Source organism: Camelus bactrianus, chromosome 1 (genome assembly GCF_048773025.1).
Source record: "Camelus bactrianus isolate YW-2024 breed Bactrian camel chromosome 1, ASM4877302v1, whole genome shotgun sequence".
In the NCBI taxonomy this organism is placed as follows: domain Eukaryota; kingdom Metazoa; phylum Chordata; class Mammalia; order Artiodactyla; family Camelidae; genus Camelus; species Camelus bactrianus.
Window position 1 is genome coordinate 9750323 of NC_133539.1, and position 20684 is coordinate 9771006.

General features: G+C 45.0%; 1 long non-coding RNA gene across 2 annotated transcripts; it reads right to left on the reverse strand.

The window, feature by feature from the left end:
• Positions 1-1109: 1109 nt before the first annotated feature.
• Positions 1110-20090, reverse strand: LOC123617328 (uncharacterized). 2 transcript variants are annotated; one of them, XR_012505214.1, is made up of 5 exons: positions 19837-20090; positions 19480-19683; positions 10872-16422; positions 1911-2037; positions 1110-1238 (listed from the first exon to the last, which is right to left on the reverse strand). It is a non-coding gene; the product is annotated as an uncharacterized LOC123617328 (long non-coding RNA). The 2 variants fall into 2 exon arrangements; XR_006725429.2 differs by lacking the exons at positions 1110-1238; positions 1911-2037 and having other exon boundaries at positions 4998-16422.
• Between the last annotated feature and the right edge of the window lie 594 nt (positions 20091-20684).

A 20684-nucleotide genomic window follows, 5' to 3' on the forward strand; every position in this document is an offset into this window, starting at 1 on the left:
CTCTATTTAAAATACTTAGAGTAGATTCTGGTTTCCTGATTAAACTCTGCAGTGTCTTAAGACCTGATTTTTTTTCATTCTCATCCTGATCGAGGACAGGAAACACACACACACAGATTTTGAAATCATTTTGCATCTGTCCTCCTCATTTTATATCATAACAGTTAGTGTTTATTGGAACATGGAAGCTTAACAAGGTGGATCCCTAACACTATGATTGAGTAGAGAAGTTGTAAGAGGACCTGAGAGAAGGGTCTAGGGAAGCATAACTGGACTTTATATGACCTCGTGGCCCAACAACTCCAGCAAAATCATTCAATGTATGTGCTCTAAAACCAACAAAACTTTGGCTACACACTTTCAAGACTCTCCATGGTCTCCCAGCGAAGAAAGTAACATTCTTCTTTCTTCACTAGGATGTCTCAGAGCACCACCCTGGTATTTCTAGGTTAACTAGACAAGCTGCAAAGAGCTTCCTTGATGGCCTAAAGATTCCTTTGTTCATAAGAAAGATGTTGTGGCTTCAGTTTAATGTTGGTGCCTTCATTTGGTCTTATTGGCTTCATGTGGCTGGTCCTCAGATGACATGGCTTGGAATATTTTAGAGCTAGAGTTGTTTTGCAGTAATTAAGGACTATTTGGCTGAAGATCCATTTGTTACTTTGCGGGGAGGGGTAGTCATTTGTTCTTCTTGCTTCAAATGTGATAGACTTTGGCTAAGTTAACCAAATAGTTTAAAACTAAAATTTTTGAAACTAAAACTAAATTTTTCCTAAAACAAGCAATTCAGATCCACCCAAATGTATCTGAAAATGATCAATGATCTTTTTGACTCCTTGAGATCTTGATCTAATATCAGTGTCCTTTAAACAACAAACATCATTCTAGATTTGTGCATAGTGTCAAGTCAAAAAAGTTGTTTTTTTTTTTTATGAGAACCAGGCAACTCAGATTTGGGTAACCCCGTATATGGGAATCAGCATATGCATACACAAGTGTATATCCATTCTGTTATGTAAGGTCATGAAGAGTAAGTTTCACTAAATTGCTTTTTTTTTATCACTTAAAGACTGTTTGCTTCAGAAAAAAATGAGAAACTCAACAAAATAGTTTTATTGTTTTTATTTTACTTTTATCAACCTGTTGCAATCACATATATTGAAGGACAAATTCTTCCCAGAAGACACACAGAAACAACTTCTTAGAACTACTGTTCTTGGGCAGATAAGGACCCATAACTGTGAAAAGACAAGATACATGTATCAATCAGCAAAAGCAAAGGCTTAGCGTGATCCCTGTCTTTTGTGGTTCGAAATTTCCCTGCAACAGACATACAGTTAAACAAATTCAAAAAGAAACCAATTTCATTCTTGGCTACCACAATTTGCTGTGATGGCTTAAAAATATAGAAAGTATATTTTGCACCCAGTGGCTCACGAACTTTGGGGTATATCAGGATTGCCTGGGGGTTGGTACAATGCAAACTCTGGGCTCTAGTTCCCAGATACTTGGTAGGTGGTGAGAAGCCCCCAAATCTGCAGTTGAAACAGACCCCCTGATTCTGATGCAAGCGGGTCTCCAGACCATCTTTTGAGGAATACTGGGATTTGAGGCACTGCTCAGAAGAAGACACGGCCCCAACCCTTGAATATAATGTATTTTTACCTTAAAGCCAATTTCCATTTTAATTTGACAGGTGCCACCAGTTGAATTAGCTAATGAGGACAGATGTCCCAGGGCTGGGACAAAACATTCTTCACTTGGTTCATGGATGGGGCGGGGTGGGGGGTGGTCTTTGATGCCATCACTTGATAAAATTCTTATGGGGAAGCCAGGAGCATCTCGAGCACTCTGATACTACATGCTCTTCTCCAAGGAGGGAAAGGTCATTTGAAGAGCAAATCACTTACCCTCCTCAACCAGACTCCCTCGGGAGACTCAGCAAGTATTTTTCAGAGCGTGGCCCGGGCCCAGAAGTACTCTTCTAACTGGTGCCGGAACAAGGTTTGACAGTCTGGGCCAATCTGGAATGGGTTCCTGAAAGCCAATATTGGAGCAGTTGTGATTGAGACCTGCCAAATCATGTGTCAGGAATGTCTAGTTCCTTCCCCGGAAAGAGTGGCAGTGTCTCATGAAAAAACACAACTCTGAAAATTGAGACATTCCATGCATTATCCACAGTCATTAAAACTGGAACAAAACCCCAGGAAACGTAGACACCTCCTGTCAGCAACACGTCACTTTTTGCCGGTGGTTATTTAATATAAACGCCACGGAAGCTCTTCCACAAGGACACACCATGTGGCGGCACCTGCTAGGCTACTGTCCCCATCCTTGTGCAGCCTGATGCTGGGCAGTGGGAGGAGAAGGGTGGGGGTGGCCAATTAGACAAAACCTTTAAAAACAAGATTCTGGCTAGGACTTCCACCGCACAGATTACCAAGTGGATAGGCATTTTATTTTGCTAAATGAAAGAGCTAGTTTATATCTTCCCCTGGATCATTTTCTAACCTAACTGCAGTGGAAACATTCTCAGAAAGAAAGACTTTCTTGTCTGTTTGCCCTTTATATTGCCACTGGGCATCCCACTCGTAGAACTTCGGCAGTGATCGGCTGCTTCTGCTTGGGAACCAAGCCAGCTAACAAACTCCTCCAGGACTTGACCAAACACCAGTGTTTCATTTGCTCACAGTCAAATCAGAAGCCCTCAGTGGTGTCATGTTTAAGGGTAGACCGCAATCCCAGCCCATCTTTTGTGGATGAAATGGTTCGTTTCCCTGGCTCCTCTAGACAGGGAACCACGTCTAACCTAAGCTGTGTAAATTCTATGGATTCATCTTTTGTTTGTTTGTTTGTGGTTTGGGGTTTTTTGCTGTTAAGCATCTAGCAGGCGTTTTCCTCTGAACAGAAGCCATGAAAAGCTGGCTCCCCAAGAATCACAGCGAATCCCCTGCATCTGGTCTGTGGCGGATCCTCTGTTACAATCAAACCCTTCTCAGAATAAGGAAAGGGAGTGCGTATGGCCAGTGTCCGCCTCTCCTGAGATGTTACGGGGCTGGGTGCTGACTCCCTCCTGCCTGCTTTCCTCCTCCTTCCTCTGGCAGCAGCTGTCGACCAACCCTGAAAGCGTTCACATCCCAAGTCTCCTGCCCGTGACCGTTGGCAAGTTTCTGAGCAGTTCTGAGCCTTCGTTCCTCAACTGATAAGATGGATACGGATGACACCGCAAATGACTTGGGGGGAGGGGTGGATTCAGAGAGCTAGGGAATAGAAAAGGGACAGAAAGGATGATTCTTCCTTTTTTTTTTTTTTTAATTGAGTTATAGTCAGTTTACAATGTCGTGTCAATGGTTCTTCCTTTTCGTTTTGTCTTTTTTCCACAAGAAGGAAAAAGATTCTAGGGTGGGAAGAAACTGTGGTTGTTCACTTGGTACCTGGAAAATCTCTTCAGGAGTGAAACTACAGGGCATCTTCACTGCAGCCCACAACTGGAGGGATGTGTTGGTCACCTATCTGCAGAGATCTGCCCATCTAGACCCAGGGGCATTGAACACAGTCCAGAAGAGGCCTCTGTGCAACCTCTTTGACAACAGTGATGATGAAACCATTTCCTGCCTGGAGGAACACAGTAATGGTTCTCACTAAAGTGCTCTAAGTTCACAGGAACATTCATTGTATATATTTTGAGTGTAAATGGAAAGCATCCTCTAAAATAGCCATTTTTAGAGTTTCACAGATGGAGCTTTGAGGGGTCTGCAATACCTCTGAAATTATATGACTGTTTATGTATATTGTGTACGAAATAAAATTTCCAAAGAGAACCTCTACAGCTGTGCTTCCAAGAAAAATGTAATGTGAGGGGGAGGGGGCAATGCAGGGACAGGGGACTAAGAGATACAAACCATCACATGTGAAATAAGCAACAAGGTTATATTGTACAGCACAGAGAATGTAGCCAATATTTTATAATAAGTATAAACAGAGTATAGCCATTAAAAATTGCGAGTCACTATTTTTACACCTGGACCTTACATAATATTGTACATCAACTATATTTCAATAAATATATATATATAATGTGAGCCATATATATAATTTAAATTTTTCTAGTAGCCACATTAAATAAGTAATTAAATCAATTCCAATGACATACTTCATGTAGCCCAATATCCAAAGTATTTTCATGTGAACATGTCATCAATATTTTTAAAACCTGTTAGTGAGACATTTTACATTCTTTTCTTGTTTTTATGAAGCTCACATTCTAGCGTGCGTCTCAGTTCAGACTGGCCCTGTTCCAGGTGCTCAACAGCCACACGTGGCTAGTGATTCCTGTACTGGACAGACCTTGACTGCAGTTTTTTTCTGGTTTTCACATCCCACTGATAACAAGTGGTGTCACCATGTGGCCGTGAACAGCAAGAGATGATCATTGAAAACTTCAAAATCAAGTTCTCGGTAGTCCCGATTACGATTCAAATTTCTCCTTACAAACTCAAAAGGGCTTTCAGATAAACTATCTCATCAGATCCTCATAACCCACAACACAGACAGGGCAGATGTCATTTCCTCATAGCCTAGCTGAGAAAACTAAGGTTTAAAAAATCTTCAATAATTGGCCCAAAGTCAAACAACTAGAGGTCGGTGGGTTAGGAGCCTGAACTGAGTCTTGGGAGTCTTGAGTCCCTGGGTCTAGCTGAGAAAGAGGCAGCTCCCTCCTGTCATCACACCGCCATGGAAGGGACATTTGTTTGCATCTCCCACTGAATAGTAAGGTCCAAGAGGGCAGGAACTGACAGTCCTTCCGTCCACTGCTGCATAGCCAGCACCTAACGCAGTGCCTGGCACAGAGTAGGCACACGGTTTCTACTTGAATTAAATTCAGCTGAACCAAAAGTGTGGTTCATACCAGACCCCTCAAGTGATCACTGGAACCACTCCATCTCCGGGGATCTTTGTTGAAACCAAAACCATAAAAACCACCTGCATGCTGAGGTCCCGAATTGCCTTTATTCACCCTTTGATGCCTCTTCTTTCCCCAACACACAAAATACAACTTAGGGATTGTTTTTTTCTGGGCAAATAACTGTCATCATGGCTATGTTTTAATGCTCACTTTGCACTTTTTAATGGAAATTCACATCTCCAGTGGAAAAAACACCTTGAAAACAGATTCAGTCTGATGTGCGATTTGGATGCCAGTCTCCACCCACCCAAGACCACCTGGAGGAGCCCAGGGACCACCCTGCGAGCCTGATGAAGCCACAGCACAAGGGAAGTGCCTCACTGCCCCTCTGCCCTGCCAGCCAGGCGGGGGTGAATCACACAGACCTGGGACAGTGGGAAAACCCCTGAGAGCAGTGTCAGAGGACGGCTTGACACTTCGGTGGAGACACAGACCTGTTCCCGGCTGCCCTCAGCACAATCTCCAGCTGGCCTCTGGCTCACTTCTGCGCCGCTGTCAGCACCAGCCGCCTTCACTGACGGTCTCTCGCCTGCCTATGTAGCAGTCTGGAACTGGGCGACTGTGCCCATGGAGACCCTGTGCCAATTGCTGAGAGCTGCTATCTTCTCGGAGGTGTTCGGATGTCAGAGCACAGCAGAGATCCAGGACCGACCCCATCTGCCCCCATCAGCTGCTTCTTGCCAGCTTTCCACTGGGCACCAAAGAGGAATTTAGAGCAGGGGGTACAAGCAAAAGCTTATTCTGAACTTCATATGAGATCCTTGAATCTGATTGGCAAACGTTCCACAGCTCAGGACCCGACATGTGCCTCTACAGATGAAACATGGCATCCAGCTGAGTCCCAGCCTTTTGCTGTCAGATGTGTCTTATTTTGGTCATGGCTTCTCTGTGCATTAGTTTTCAGGAGAACACTTAAAATCATATCCATATTTTGGTTGAAATAATTTTTTAAAAGCTTCCTAAGTGAACACACTGAACTAAGTACAGTGAAAGATTCTTGACATATCCCATTAATAATCAGGTACTTCCTGCTCCTGAAGGTCAAGGTTGTAGGCACTAGAGAGAGTGATTAAACCATAGAGTCCCTTGTGAAGTCTACAATCTAGTTGGGATGGTGTGGGAGGGGTGGAGATAAATAAGAAATAATATTAAAGGCAATAAATAAGAAAACAAATCAATAAATAAGATTATTCTAATAGGCATCAATGCTCTGAAGACATCAAAATGGGATAATGAGGCACAGAGTCATGCTGGGATGGGGAAGACCCCTTAGAAGGGTGGTCTGAGAACATTTTTCAGAAGACGTCACATTGAGGCTGTGGAATAAATGACAAGAAGCCACATGAAGATCTGGGGAAGAGTGTGTTGAGCAGAAGGAACAGCCAAGGCAAGAGTGAGCTTGGAGCATTGGGAGCAGCAAGAGGGTGTGGTGAGCAAGGGGGAAAGTGATGAAGAATGACAGTGAGGGGTCCTTCAGGGCCCCATGGTGATGAGGATGGATTCTACTCCAAGCATCATGCAAAGCCATTGGGAGGCACCACGCAGGGGAGTGAAGTGAGCTCACTGAGGCTTTCTGAGGTTCACCCCAGCCACCACTGTGGAAGGATGGTGGAAGGGGCTGGAAGGAAAGCAAAGAGTGGTGGGGGCTTTCCTGTAGAACGTGGCAGTCTAGAGCAGAAGCAGACCTAAAATACTTATAACTCAGGTCAGGTGAGTTAGGTTTTCTAACAAAGCTTTAAACTAAAGGCTGAGGAGGCAGCCAGTGAGTAGAAGTCATTCCAGTTGAGGAGATGAGAGGATTCAATGGAGCTGCAGTGGGAGCCATGTCAGAGGGTTCATGGGGAACACATCTTGAGTTTGGTCCCCCACTGGCTTGAATTTCTCAGTCTCTGCGTGAGGTCACTCTGATACCAAATAACCATTCTCCATCTCCCCAACCCCATGGAGGGCACAAGTAATGTCTTCTAGAGTCTTCTACCCTAGTCATGGGGTATAGAGCCAACATTTCCATAGGAACTATACAATTGCTTCCATGTGGGTAACAGCAGCAGGAAGACATCTGATTTCTTTGATGTGGGGAATTCAGAAGATGCTGGAAGCCACAAAGGGCAAGGCCTTAGATTTCCTGGTTAGATACTAAGACATCCTGGGTGGAGCTCACCTTGGTGAAACTGTGAAGCCCTCCCAATTTGCAGGGATCAGAGCAGTTCAGAACTAGATCTCACACACCATCCAGTGTAGTATCTATAGATTCAAAGAGTGGTCCTAGGGCAGTAGCATCAGTATCACAGGAGCATGTTGGAAATGCAGTCTCCAGCCTCATGATCTCATGAACCACAGTCTGCATTTTCACAAGATCACCAGGTGATTTGTGTGCATATTTCAGTTTGAGAAACATTGCTCTAGAGGTTCTTAACCTTCAATGGGCAACAGAATCATCAACACAGTTTTTAAAAATACTACACAAATGCTTGGGTCCTACCCCAAAGATTCAGCCTTAGTTGGTCTGAGGTGAGCCCAGACAGTGTTTATGTATTTTTAATGGTCCCTGCATGTCCAGAAGGGTCTCTCATGTAATCCAAACTCCTTATTTTACAGATGTGAAGCTCAGGCTCAATAAATGGAGGTTTATATCTTGTTAAAATATAGGCATTTTGTTAAAATGAAGATTCTCTGGTGGGGCCCAAGATTCTGAATTTCTAACAAGCTCCCAGGTGAGGCCAACCTTGGTCCTTAGACTACACTTTAAATAGTGGGTGTAATGGTTAATTTAATGTGTTCACTCAGCTGGGCCATGGAGTGCCCAGATAGTTGGTCAAACATTATTCTGGATGTGAGAGTATTTTGGGATGCAATTAACATTTACATTGGTGGACTTTGAGTAAGCAGATTGCCCTCCATAATATGGGGGAGCCTCACCCAATCAGTTGAAGGCCTGAACAGAATGATGACCAGCCTCCCCTGTTCAAGAGGGAATTCTCCAGCAGACTGACTTTGGACTCAAACTGGAACACTGGCTCTCCTGGGTCCCCTGGGTCTCCAGCTTACCAACCCACCCTGCAGATTCTGGATTTGCCAACCCCCATAATCACATGAGCCAATTCTTTATAATAAATCTTATAAAAATTCCTTTTAATAAATATAAATATATACATATATACAAATCGTATGTAAGATTTAGATAAACTTTATATTATATAAGATATATAAATGTATTTTGTATAAATAAGATACATTTATACTTTATTTTAACTTATAAATCTAGTAATTCCTTATAGTAATCTTTATATATATATATATCTCATATATAATCTTAATATAATATTATAGTATGTAATTTACATATATTATATATTATACACATTATTATTTTTCCTCTGGCTTAACTAACAGAGCTGTGGTTGCAGAGGGCTCTGTTGAAGTTCCAGTTCCTGCCACAATGGAAAATTTACACAAATCATTACCTGTCTCCCTCAGAATCAACTCAATTGAGGTAAGAAACACAAAATCCAGGATCCAAAGGAAAAACTATGAGAACTCTGGAAAACAACTGCTGTGTGTTAGGTAGGGGAGAGGTATTGCAGCCTGGGGCAAGGACAGCTAAGGTGCCACTCTAGGAGGATAAAGTAGAAAAAGCAGCTTGAGTTCTGCTCTTCTTCCCTACCCTTGCCTTGGGACAATCAACAGCTGCCCTCACCCTTTAGAAATTGGTAGTAATGGCCCAGATTGCTGGTTTAGGGACAAAATTAAGGCAGTCCAGAAGCCCAATCCAGTGAAATGTTTCTGAACAAAAGTGAAGGCTGAGTAGCCTCTGCATTCCCTGCTCTCCCAACCCCAGGGTTGGTTGATGAAAATCTGTAAGTTCCTCTTCCCAGTACTGCTTCCCCCTGGGAATCTGAAGGGGAAGACTTGGCCTCAAGAGTTGCTTGGTGGGTGACAACAAATGGGGGTGCCCTACCTGAGGCTTTTCCCTGGGCTTCCCCCTTTTCTCTCCTTGTTCATGAGAACATAGGGATATAAAACAAAAATAGGGAAAAATACAAGATAGGAAAATTATAGAATGGGAATAAATAACACAGTAAATCTGCTATCTGGTTAAAGTGATGCAGCTGAAGAATGAATTAATGAGTTGGAAAATCAGATGAGGATGTCTCCAGAAAGAAAATAGGGAAATATGCAGAAATGGAAAATAAAAGAAAAGTTAAGAAATCTGTAGAATCACCAGCATTCAAAAACAGGAGTCACAAAATAAAATTAAAATGGAGAGAAGGAAATATTTGAAGAATTAATGGAGATAAATTACCCAGAATTAAAGATAAATAATTCCAAATTGAAAGAGTGTACAGAATTCCAAAAGAGGAGAAAGAGGGAAAAATCCAACACTTACACATATTAGAATTAAATTTAAGCATATCTACTCAAAGAGAAAATTCTGAAAACTCTCCAAAAGAGCACATCATCTACAAAGGAAAAATAATCAGGTAGACATCACATTTTTTAACCACAACATTGAATACAAAAAGATAATGGAGTATTAGATTTAAAGCATTGAAAAGGGTACTTTGAACCTCGAATTCCATTCCTGGCAATAGTGTCATTCAAATATGAGGATGTAATAAAAATATCCTCCAACATACAAGGCTTGAGGAAGTCAGCCATGCTAAGACTCACATTCAAAACACTTTTTGAAGGTAGGATACTCAAATAAGAAAAACAAATCCAGAAGAAACTACAAGAAATATGTGAAATGAAGAGGATCACACATCTTGGAATTTTTTGTTGTGGTGGATGGATATTAACACAGTGAAGATACGTTGAAAGGATACGAAAGCATGCTAAAGCTATTTTGCTAAAGAAAAGACACAGATATGGAATTTTCTAAGCAACCAAAACAGAAATTTTTTATTTTTAATCTTTTTACTGAAATTACAATTAAGAAGACAGAAACAAATTTAAATACATCAAAAATTACATAAATATAAATGGTCTAAATTTTCCAATGAAAAGACATAAATTGTCAGATTAGATTTAAAAAACAAATCTATGTATGTACTATTGGTAAGATATCTAAAGCATTAAAAACATAAACTGCTTAAACATTAAAGAATGAAAAAAGATAGCAGACAGATGTCAATACTAGATAAAATATACTTTAAGAGAAAAAGCATAATTAGGACTTGAGAGGATCACTCAATAGTGAAGAAAGGGTTGGTTCCCCAAGAAGACATAGCAGTTTGAAATATGAATGCATCTAATTAACTAGCTCAAAATACAAAAAAGATAGAAATTCATGGGAAAACTGACAAATCCATTATCACAGAGGAAATTTCAATTGATAGGTCTCAATTGTTGAAAAGTTTGGCAGACAAAAATTAGCAACATGATGAACAAGCTTGACCTAATGACCATATACACCCAATATTCTGTACCCAGTAACTAGAAAATGCACTTAATAATTAGGAAATACACAGCCTTTTCATACATGCATGAAACTTTTTTTAATCTTTGAATATTTAATGGAGTTTTCAGTTGAGTTCCCAGACACTCAGAGAAAAAGACTACATTTTTCAGCTTCCCTTGCTTCTAGGTATGGCCATGTAACTAACAGCTAGCAAGTGGGATGAGAACAGAAGTGATAAAGGCAACTTCCGGATCAGGACTGGATCAAGACTTGGTTGAGAAGTATCTCAGATCATGCAAAGGGGGCAAAGTTAAGACAGAAGGAGCCCTGGTTCCCAACACTAGACTGTTTATTCTCAGGTTATTTCATGAGAAAGAAAATTCCATCACGTGGAAATCTCTTCTTGAAGTGGGATGAGTCCCTTTTAGTTTTGTCTCCCTCATGACCCCGAGCACAGAATATGTATGGAATTGACAAAACTAAAGCAATGCCCACCAGACTCACCCCAGAAAGAGAAGACATTGATAAGGATGACAGACAGGAAACCAGCCTAGTCTTGCAGCAAAAATCTTAAGCTGCTGGAGGAGATTTTGAAGGAAGACAACAACGTGGTCAGAATCTTCTGCCCATTGGTTCCAGGAGATGAGACGGATCAGATATGCGGGGTCTGGAGCGAGGAGTCCCGTCCACAGAGCGGGGCGGGCAGAGAAACAAAGAGGAACCACGAGAGGAAACACACGCCCCACTCACGTGAAGGAAGTGACAGCTACTGGGACTGAGCAGCCGTTACCTTAGAGGAGGCAGGCTCGTTATGCCAAAACCATATTTGTTTTCAGATTGGTTTGGAGGGACGCATGCTCCTTCGTAAAAATAACTAGTTTCTGAAGACAAGAGGAAAATTGGGAGGCAGGTGGCAAGCGTAGGCCACAGTGAAAAAACACATCCCTTCATCACAAATCTCTGAAGATGGGTGGACACGAGACTGAGGAGAACTGAAGATGGTGAATGAGTCAGAGGAGAAAAACTTAAGGTGGTGACGTCAACAGACTCATAGCGCCACCGTGACAGGGTGCAGCCAAAGCTTAAAGTCCCTCCGGAGAGCCCCAGCCCCTTACGAGATCATAGGGGTGTACGTGCCAGGAGTTCTAGAAGCAAAGATCAACACATGCAGTGGAAAAGTACCAGTCTTAGATGGTTGCACTGCAGTTTCTTTCCAAGAATTTCCTTAGCAGGCTGGTATGCCCCACCCACCGCAGGGAAGGGGAGAGGCTGGAGATAGCGAGCTCTGAGGTCCAGGGGTGTGGAGCGCACAATAAATCCCCAGGCAGGGGAGGGCTCTCAGAGGCACCTTGGGTGCCCTCTCTTCTCCCTCCTGGAAGCCTTTCCTACCACCGAGACCTTTCCTACCTTGTCCCTTCTTCCTTGCCCTAACATGCCCAATGCTTCCATGCTCCAAACCCCTTCCAGAACGTTCTTTCAGAGCCCTCCTCTGAACCCCCTACTCCCCACACCATAAAGTCACGCAAATCTCACTCATGTCTGGGAAGGCAGCCTATTCAAAGCAGTTCACTCAGCCATCTACAGTTCAGAGCAGCTCCACCTCCCCAGGGCTATTTACAACTTAAAGAGAACCCCAGAGAGCAGCCATGAGCCTGCAAGTCAGTGCCTCCACCCAGGCGAGGTATCTGACTCCCCCGTGGGACCTTACAAACTACAGATTTTGGATTTCTACTCATCATCATCTAGGGAAACAGAATACCCAGGAAAGGGGGTGGAGTGGGAACATGCAGTTTTCAGCCTTCTGTTTAAGTGCTTCTGGTGCCTGCCAGGGCTGAGAGCCACGGCTGGAGGTGATGTCCAGAGACACTTTGACACTTTGAAGCTCCAACTTCACTAAATTACAAGGCGGGAAAAATTTAAATGAGAGTAAAGTTACACCAAGGACTACATAAAGAATCTGAACTGTTGTTCTTGCTTTCCTCAGCCATCTCCCAGATCGCTCTGCTCCTCCCTCCCTGCTCCTCCACCTGGGCACCGAGTCCCAGCTTTTCAGTTTGGAAAAGGGAATGGAGAGAAGAGAAAGGAGAAACGACAGGCATTGCTGACGTGCTTCAAAGCCATCTGTACCTGCACCTTTCTGCTTCTTCCCCTTCCCCAGAGACTGGCAATAAATGGCTATAAATAAGTAGCAGCTATTAATAATTTCCCTACCATTAGGGTAATGTTTAATCTCTTATTGTCAACCAGAATGGTCTATGGACAAAGGATTTCTGATTCATTATAGTCATCACTGCCTTAGTGTTAGTCTCCACAGAAAGGTATTTTCATTTCATTTTTATTAGTGCAGTGCAGACTTGAATTTCTTGGCAAACCTCAACTCAGTCAATATTTGTTTTGTACTGTTGTTCCTCAGCCTCTAAGTCTTCTAAAACCCAACAAATTATGGTCCTTCCTATTAAGGGCCTTAATTATCTTGCTAATAGGCATTCCCTGTTTAAGAACATGATTCTGAACAAGCACTCAGACGTCATCAACCCCAAATGTAATTTTCATTGAGTTACTCGTTGAACCTGGCTGTGGCCCCATCATGTCTCAGATTAAATTGAAACCAGATTTCCCATCAGGGCTCTTCACCATCAGCCTTTCCCTGCCTGAGAGCTGCCTTCTTGTGTCCCCTCGCCCAATGGATATCTTCCATTCCCTCCTCCTGGAATCTTCTCCTCCCTGTGCTATCTGGCAAGCTCTCATTCATCCTTTAAGATGGAGACGTACCCCCCCCTTTTCTTTCTAGGAAGCCTTCCACACCGTCTCCAGCAAGGTTTGCATCTTCTTTTTCTGAGCCTCCCTCTTCCAGAGCTCAGACGTGTTGTCTACACCTCCAAACTCCAGACTCTGAACTTTTCCAGTGCTGGGAATGGGGCTTGGACATCACTGTATCCCCAGTGTCTGGCACAAAACCTATCATGGTAGGCGGTCAGTAAATGCTGGTTGAATGGAATGAATGTTCCCCCACCCAAAAAAAAAAGCCCACTTGCAGCCAGCATACACAACACTCCCTCTTTCCTCCATCTTTCTCAACTTTCGTTCTTTTGGCCTAGAATAAACTGAAAACCACATACCTACCACGAGGGCAAGGGTGGTGTCCATTCCATTCTTTGTTGTATCCCCAGTGCCTAGAACTGTGCGTGGCACATTGTCAGTGCTCAGGAGATACCTATTAACTCTATGGATCAGTCCTTCAAACCTATTGCTTCAAAATCCATCTCCTCTACCCAGCTCTCTCTGCTCCCTCGCAGCACTGTGCCCATCAGTGCCCCTCCTCTGGTTTCCCCATTACCAGGGTATCACTAAGTCAGACCATGACAGAAGGAGCATTGGAGCTTAGGTAAATTTTTTTTCCAATGTGATGCAATCCAAAAATTGACCACGTACTTATTTTTCTCTCGGTACAAAAAAAAAAAAAAAAAAAAGAAAAGGAGTCCGCTGTGCCAACTTTATAGGTAACTATTAGTTGTTATTATTAGGTAACTATTTGAGTAGGTAGAAGAACAAGGTATTCTGCTCTGTTAAGCATTGTGGTGGATAGAGAATTGGTGTTTACATCACTCATTCCTCCCTAAGTTTCCAAGAATTAGAACACAATGAAATACACTTCACAGTAAAAACCTATTGAATACGATCCCATCTTTCTTGGATGGTTTCTGGATCTGCATGACGCCAGGATCACTCCAAGCAGCATTATCTATTTACAAAAGGTACAGAAGTCCTGTGGTTAAAGGACCCATTAGAAAGGGTGCTGTGTGCGTTGGCTGGGCACACACTGGCCCTCCACATGCGCTGAGTCTCTCTGTGTCCCAGTGCCCACCCTGTAACAATTTCATGTCCATAAATGCCAGTGACTTCTCATAACCGGCCCGTTTGCTAATAAAACCAGCCACTGAACTAGCCGTCCGCACTCCTACTCCCAAACTCCATCTCCTCGCAAATTCCAGTGGGAAACTCAATTGTTCTGCTTTCTCTTACTCTTGCAATTTCCTTCCCCTTCTATTTATCTTTCTGAAGGTGAGTGCTACAAAGGACTTTGGGTGTACCCAAAGAGCCATAGCTTTTATAAAACACTGCTGGAGGACCACCCATCACAGGATGAAACAGCAATAAAAATCTCATGCTTCGAGCTTAGGTTAATCCTTTTGAAAGCACCTGCATGTCGATGGCTCTTATTCTGAGGTGAAAAAGACCGTCTGCGTCCAGAGAGACAGGTGAAAAATCTGGAGGAGCAATCTAATCAGATCTTGTAGTTAGTCCTGGAGCCCATGACGCATGTCACAAAATGGCTATCATGATATTTCTAATAATAACATCAACAACCACAAAAATCATGTCTACCGTTTTATGATGTAGGTGTTATTAGCCCCATTTTACAGGTGAGAAAACTGAGGCTTAGGTTGTAGAAAAAGCCAGGCTCGAAAGCTAGTAAGTGAGGTTGCCAACACTCAGAACCATCTGTGTGCTGCCAAAGCTCATTCTCTTCACCACTCTGCTCATCGAGGTGATCCCCAACCCCATTCCATGTGTGTGTATACAAACACACTTATCCCAATATTAGAAGACATTTGTGGTTATTTCGGCTGCCCAGCATCCCTGCATTTGGGGAACATTGTCATCCTATGGATGCATCTTGTGGGAGGCAGTCCTGGTGCCAAAGCTGAAAACATAAACCGGTCCCTTTTCCCAGCCAACGTTGCCATGAGGGCTTAAGCACATGGCTTGGGCTCAGCCCATCCAGAGTCTGACCCCGGAGCAGTGATGGTGAGAAGCTGGACCCACAGGAAGCCGTTCCAGTGCAGCCACAAAGGCATCCACACTGCGGGGCAAAGATGAGGGCCAGCATCCTGGGTGGGTGGGTGGTCATCGGCTGGGGTCCTGGCTGCAGCCTTGGTTTCTCCCATCCTGTCTGCCGCCTTCTGTTTAGCTTAATGGGCTTGGCTTGCAACAAAAGGGGGTTCACCCACCAAAGGCAAGCATCTCAAGACTGAGAGTATCAATGCTAAGTATCTCACACGGATGCCTGGGGGTGGGGATGGGGGGAACTGGCCAGCCAACCAGCCTCTCCAGCCTGTCATGTGACTCCTTAACTCCACACATGATCAGAAGTGGGAACAGTGCTAGACAACTTTCGAAGCAGGACAGCCCCCTTAGTGTCTGTTGTTCTGCTCAGACTGCCATAGACTAGACAGCTAAAATAACAGACATTTATTTTCTCACGTTTCTGGAGGCTGGAAGTCCAAGATCAAGGTGTCGGCAGGGTTGATTTCTCCAGGGGCCTCTCTCTGACTTGCGGACAGCCATCTCTGGTTGTGTCCTTATGTGGTGGTCCCTGTGTGCCTTTCTCTGTCCTAATCTCCTCTTTTCATAAGGACAGCAGTCAGACTGGACTAGGCCCCAACCTTATAATCTTTTTTTTTTTTCAACCTAATCAGCTCTTTAAAGGCCCCCATCTCCAAATACAGTCACATTCTGAGCTACTGGGGGTTAAGGCTTCAACATGCAGATTCAGAGACGGGACACAATTCAGCCCATAGCAGTGTCAGATAATTCCACTTGTCCTCATTATACCTCAGTACATGTTAAATGTTAGTATACATTGTGAGGATCTATTGAACAAGGATGTATTAATGAAACATTGAAACTGGTATTTCACTCATCACAATACTCACCTGTACTTGAAACTTGCATTTGAGGAAGTGGGAGGCACCTCAGTCATTAGACAACATGGGTGCACAGCCTGGGTCAGGCCCTCACAATGTCCTCAGCTCCCCGGGGTCTGACACCCAGTGGCTGGGACCTGGTGTCTGGTCAGGGTGATGGTCCAAAGTCTGAGCTGGCAGCTGCCACAAGGCTTCAGAGGGAGGAACAGCACCTTCTCCCAGCCGGTCTCTCTGGCCATGCTGTGTATCCCCAGCCCCTCACAGATCACCTGGGGGTCTGTGGACTCTCAACCCCCAGTCCATCCTGAGGTCATCAGCTGCTTGGAGTCAGACTTCATCTTGTTCCCCTATAGAGGTCACATGGGAGACACGTTCACCTGTCAGCGGGCTGGGCTGTCAGCCACCTGAGGTGCTTACCTGCCACCCGAGCCTGTGCTTAAATGGAAAGAAGTGACTACCAAAAGGGCTTTGCTTTAAACTTAGGCAAAACAGTGAATGTGCTGAAGAAAAGATTGAGGGGAGAGCTGGTAAATGTCCTTAGCTGAATCAGTTACCCATTTCCACAAGCCTTGTCTGCCTTCTTCGTTTTAAATGCATTCCACAAATCCTCTCATCCAAGCTTGGACAGGAGACACCATCTTTCCCCCCAGGAAAATCACTTGTGGGAGAACCGCAGACCCTCCTAGGAATTCTGATGCTCTTAGCAGCACCTGCCCCACTCCCTTCCCCATCCCTTTGCAAATCAAGTAGCCTCCACAGAGGGTTCTTCTGCCAGGACGTCAGACGCATCGCCCCTCAAGAAGCTGCCTCCACCCAGAGGCCGCATCAGGTTGGGAAATGAGACTTGAATTCGGAAGAGATGGGTTCAGTCTTACTCAAGGCTTGTTAACTGTGGGACCTGGAGCAAGGCATGGAGGGCTCTTTACCTCAGCTTTAAATGGCAACAATGGATCTACCCAGTCCTCCAAGGAAGCCCTTCTAGGAAGCAGACAAGATAACACACCAGAAAGCACCTGGGAACAGCACTGAGCTCGTCAAATGCTTGCAGCCTCCCCTCTCCCCCACATCCCGGCCTGCTAAGGTCCTGCCCATCCCACAAGTCCCACCCTAGCCTGCAGGCAGTGGGCAGCAGGGGGCTGGCGGCCTGGGCTGTGTGCAGAGAAGAGCTCGGCTCTGCCATGGGAAGGATCCTCGAGGCCAGAGCCGGCATCCCGCAGGCACAGCTGCAGGCCACTCTCCTCCCAGGGTTGGAGGGATGCAGACAGGAGTCCTGCCTCAGATGTGCTGTGATCCAGAAGGGGTTTGAGCCATGGGGAAGCAGAGGGGGTCCTAACAGAGCCCAAAATCAATTGAGTCCAGCTTGGTTTCATCCTCTGGGTTTATCTGCATTAATCAACACACACCAAGCCAGCAGAGAATCTTGCTGAGGGAGAAGAGGTTAGAGGAGAATTGATTCTGTTGGTCTCAAGGACCAGATTTGAGCCCCAATAGAGAGAAAACCACAGGAGTATCTATTTTTTAATAGAGTGTCTATTTTTGAGTGAAACTGGGGAAAATGGATGAGGCATGGGTGACAATGGGTGTCTTAGTCCATGTGGACTGCTGTAACAAAATACCACAGACAGGGTGGCTTATAAACTACAGAACTTTTCTTCTCACAGTTCTGGAGGTGGAAGTCCAAGCTCAGGGTGGCAGCTTGGTTGGATGAGGGCTGTCTTCTGGGTGGAAGATTCTCCTTGTATCCTCACAGTAGAAAGGGCAGCCAGCTCTCTGGGGTCTCTATGACAAGGACACTAATCTCATTCATGAGGGCTCCACCTTCATGACCTAATGACATCCCAAAGACCCCACCTCCTAATACCATCCCACCTGACTTTAAGGTTTCAACATGAATTTGGGGGTGGTACAAACATTCAGACTATAGTGATGGGTGCTGCCTACTGGTGAGAAAACCATGTCACCCAAGGACTATGTGGCTCAGGGACACCTCAGTTGACAGCCCTTTATGCATAACTGTCACCTGCAATTAGAAAGCTCCCTCCTTCCTCAGATTTTATTTAAGGACTGCTTCAGATGACCCCTCCTTCACAAAGCCTTTCTGGACCCCCCCAAGGTGAACCTTCCTAAGCTCCCTCACCCCTGTATACATGGCTCCACCTCCCAAGAGGATTAAGCAGGGTCTGAGAACTCAAGTTCTGCTTCCAACCAACAACATGATTTTTGCACAAGTTACTTTTTCTCTCTGGATGTGGGGATAAGAATTCTTGACAGACCTGCCTCTCAAGTTTGTTAGTTGTGAGGCTTGACTGGATAATGAGCATGGAAATGCTTTGCTGGCTCTGATACTTTAGACAATTGTCGAGTTTTATTATGAACAGACTGTACATTTCTTGAGGGCCCAGGGACACACAGGTCTTTGCTTGTCTTTGCAATCTGTATAATACCAAGCACCTAACCTGCTCAAAGTCCTGGGCCTCTTGTTCAGTCTCCACACATGTGGTCAAGAAGCCATAAGTCTTGCCCCTAAAGTCCAAAGCCCCAGAAGACTGTGACCCCTGGCAGGTGGGCACTTGTATACCTGGTGTTACAGACTGAATGGTGTCTCCCAAAATTCATGTCTTGACATCCTAACCCCTAGGACCTCAGAATGTGACCTTATTTGGAAATAAGGTCATCACAGATATAATTAGTTAGGATAAGGCAGGGTAAACCCTACTGCAGTATGACTGGTGCCCTTATAAAAAGGAGAAGTTTGGACACAGACATGCACACAGGGAGGACGCCATGTGACAATGAAGGCAGAGATGGAGCAATACATCTACAAGCCAAGGAACAGCGGAGATTGCCAGAAGCTAGAAGAGAAGCCTGGAACAGAGTCTCACACCCTCCAGAACTGTGAGGCAGTCAATTTCTGTTGTTTCAGCCACTCAGTTTGTGTCAAATACTTTGTTACACAGCGTTAGCAGGCTGATACACCTAGCAAATCCTGCCAAATAAGGATTTACCATATTTCCCAGACAAGTGACATGGCTGGGTGAGGGGAGCCCTGGGAAACACTTATCTGGGCTGTTTCTCCAAAAGTGTGAGCTCTCCTGAGTAGCTCCCTACACAACCCCACAGGGTATGAGGTGTGAGTGTGTGTCGTGTGTGTGTATGGTGTTTGTGTGTGTGGTGTAGTGTATATGTATGTGTAGGGGATGTGGTGTTAGGTATATGTGTGGTGTGGTAGGGGTGTGGTGTGTGTGTGTGCAGAGGGGTGTATATTTGGGGGCAGGCAGGATTCTGAGCAGGGAAGGGGGCCTTGTAGCAGGGCAAACTCAGAGACAAAGGCTGCCCCTCAAACCCCTTCTCTACCCCACCCACCATCCCCCCAGGGCCCATCAAGCCAAACTACTTTTATTTACCTTCCATCAGCCTGGAGCAGAGACCTGAAGGAATGAAGTACTGATCCTTCCTAGATTCCTCTTATTCCCCTTTTCCTCTCCTTCCTGCCCCCAAAGTCCAGTGCCAGGGTCAACCTTGAGAACTGATGGGAACTGATGTTTTCTGAGCAAGCAGCTGAGTTTCGGGCTCTGTAGCAAAAAACAGACATCTGTCTTCTTCTTTGGCTGAAAAAAAAAAAAAAAAGGTTGGCAAGACACAATCACACACACACAAAGTGAAAGCAGACAACATTGACCTTCCACTACTGATGCCCCTTCCCCTCCCCAGATCAGTGCCTCCAAATATAAAATATCGTGCAGAATCCGAGCTGGGCTTACAGGGATGGGGACAGAATTCCCGTGAAAGTGAAGTACACGCGTTGGAGGGATTTGAATGGCTCTAGCAAACTGTCCTTTCCCTTTGGAGTCTAGATCCCGGCTCAGACCCCACAGGTGAGGAAGAGGCCAAAAGCCAGGCCTGGAGGCCGACTCCTAAGCGGACAGCCGGGCTGCCACCCGGACACCGAGGCAAGGGCCCGCGAAAGTTATGCAGCCTCACGTGCCGCGCGGTATCGCTCGTGCACGTGCATATTTTGGGCCCTTCCTGAGCCGACGGGGACTGTTTGCGTGGAGTGACCTGGTGCTCCCGGGCCAGGGACAACTTTGTTTTTGAAAACATCATTTCCTGTAATAGCTTGCGAAGAACTCAAAACCAAAATGGAATGTTTCCAGGCGCCAGAAACACCCCCCGCCACATTCCCCAGATGGAGATGATTCTCATGGATTCTCCGTAGACATCACCACCTCCTCAGCCTCCTTCTGAGGCAGGAGCTCAGCCTCTGAGCTGCTTTGGGCCAAACTCCCACTTCCAGAATGTTCTTCAAAGGACATCCCACCAGGAAGGGCAGCGGGCTGTTTGGTCATCCGAGGCAAGTGTGGTAAGAAATGGCTCCCTTCGGTCCTGGAGATAAAAATGCTGCCATGTGAAAGAGGCCTGCCGGCACCGGCTTTCATCCACTCGCTCATGGTGACCCGGAGGCTGGTTCCATGGGGTTTTTCATCCCCCCACAAGAGGAGATGAGAGCTTAAGGCCACCCCATTAGAGCAAGGGGTCCTCTGACCTCACATTCTTCCCATCACTCTACAGCACTGAGAGTAAACAATACATTAAGTTAGATAACTCAGCC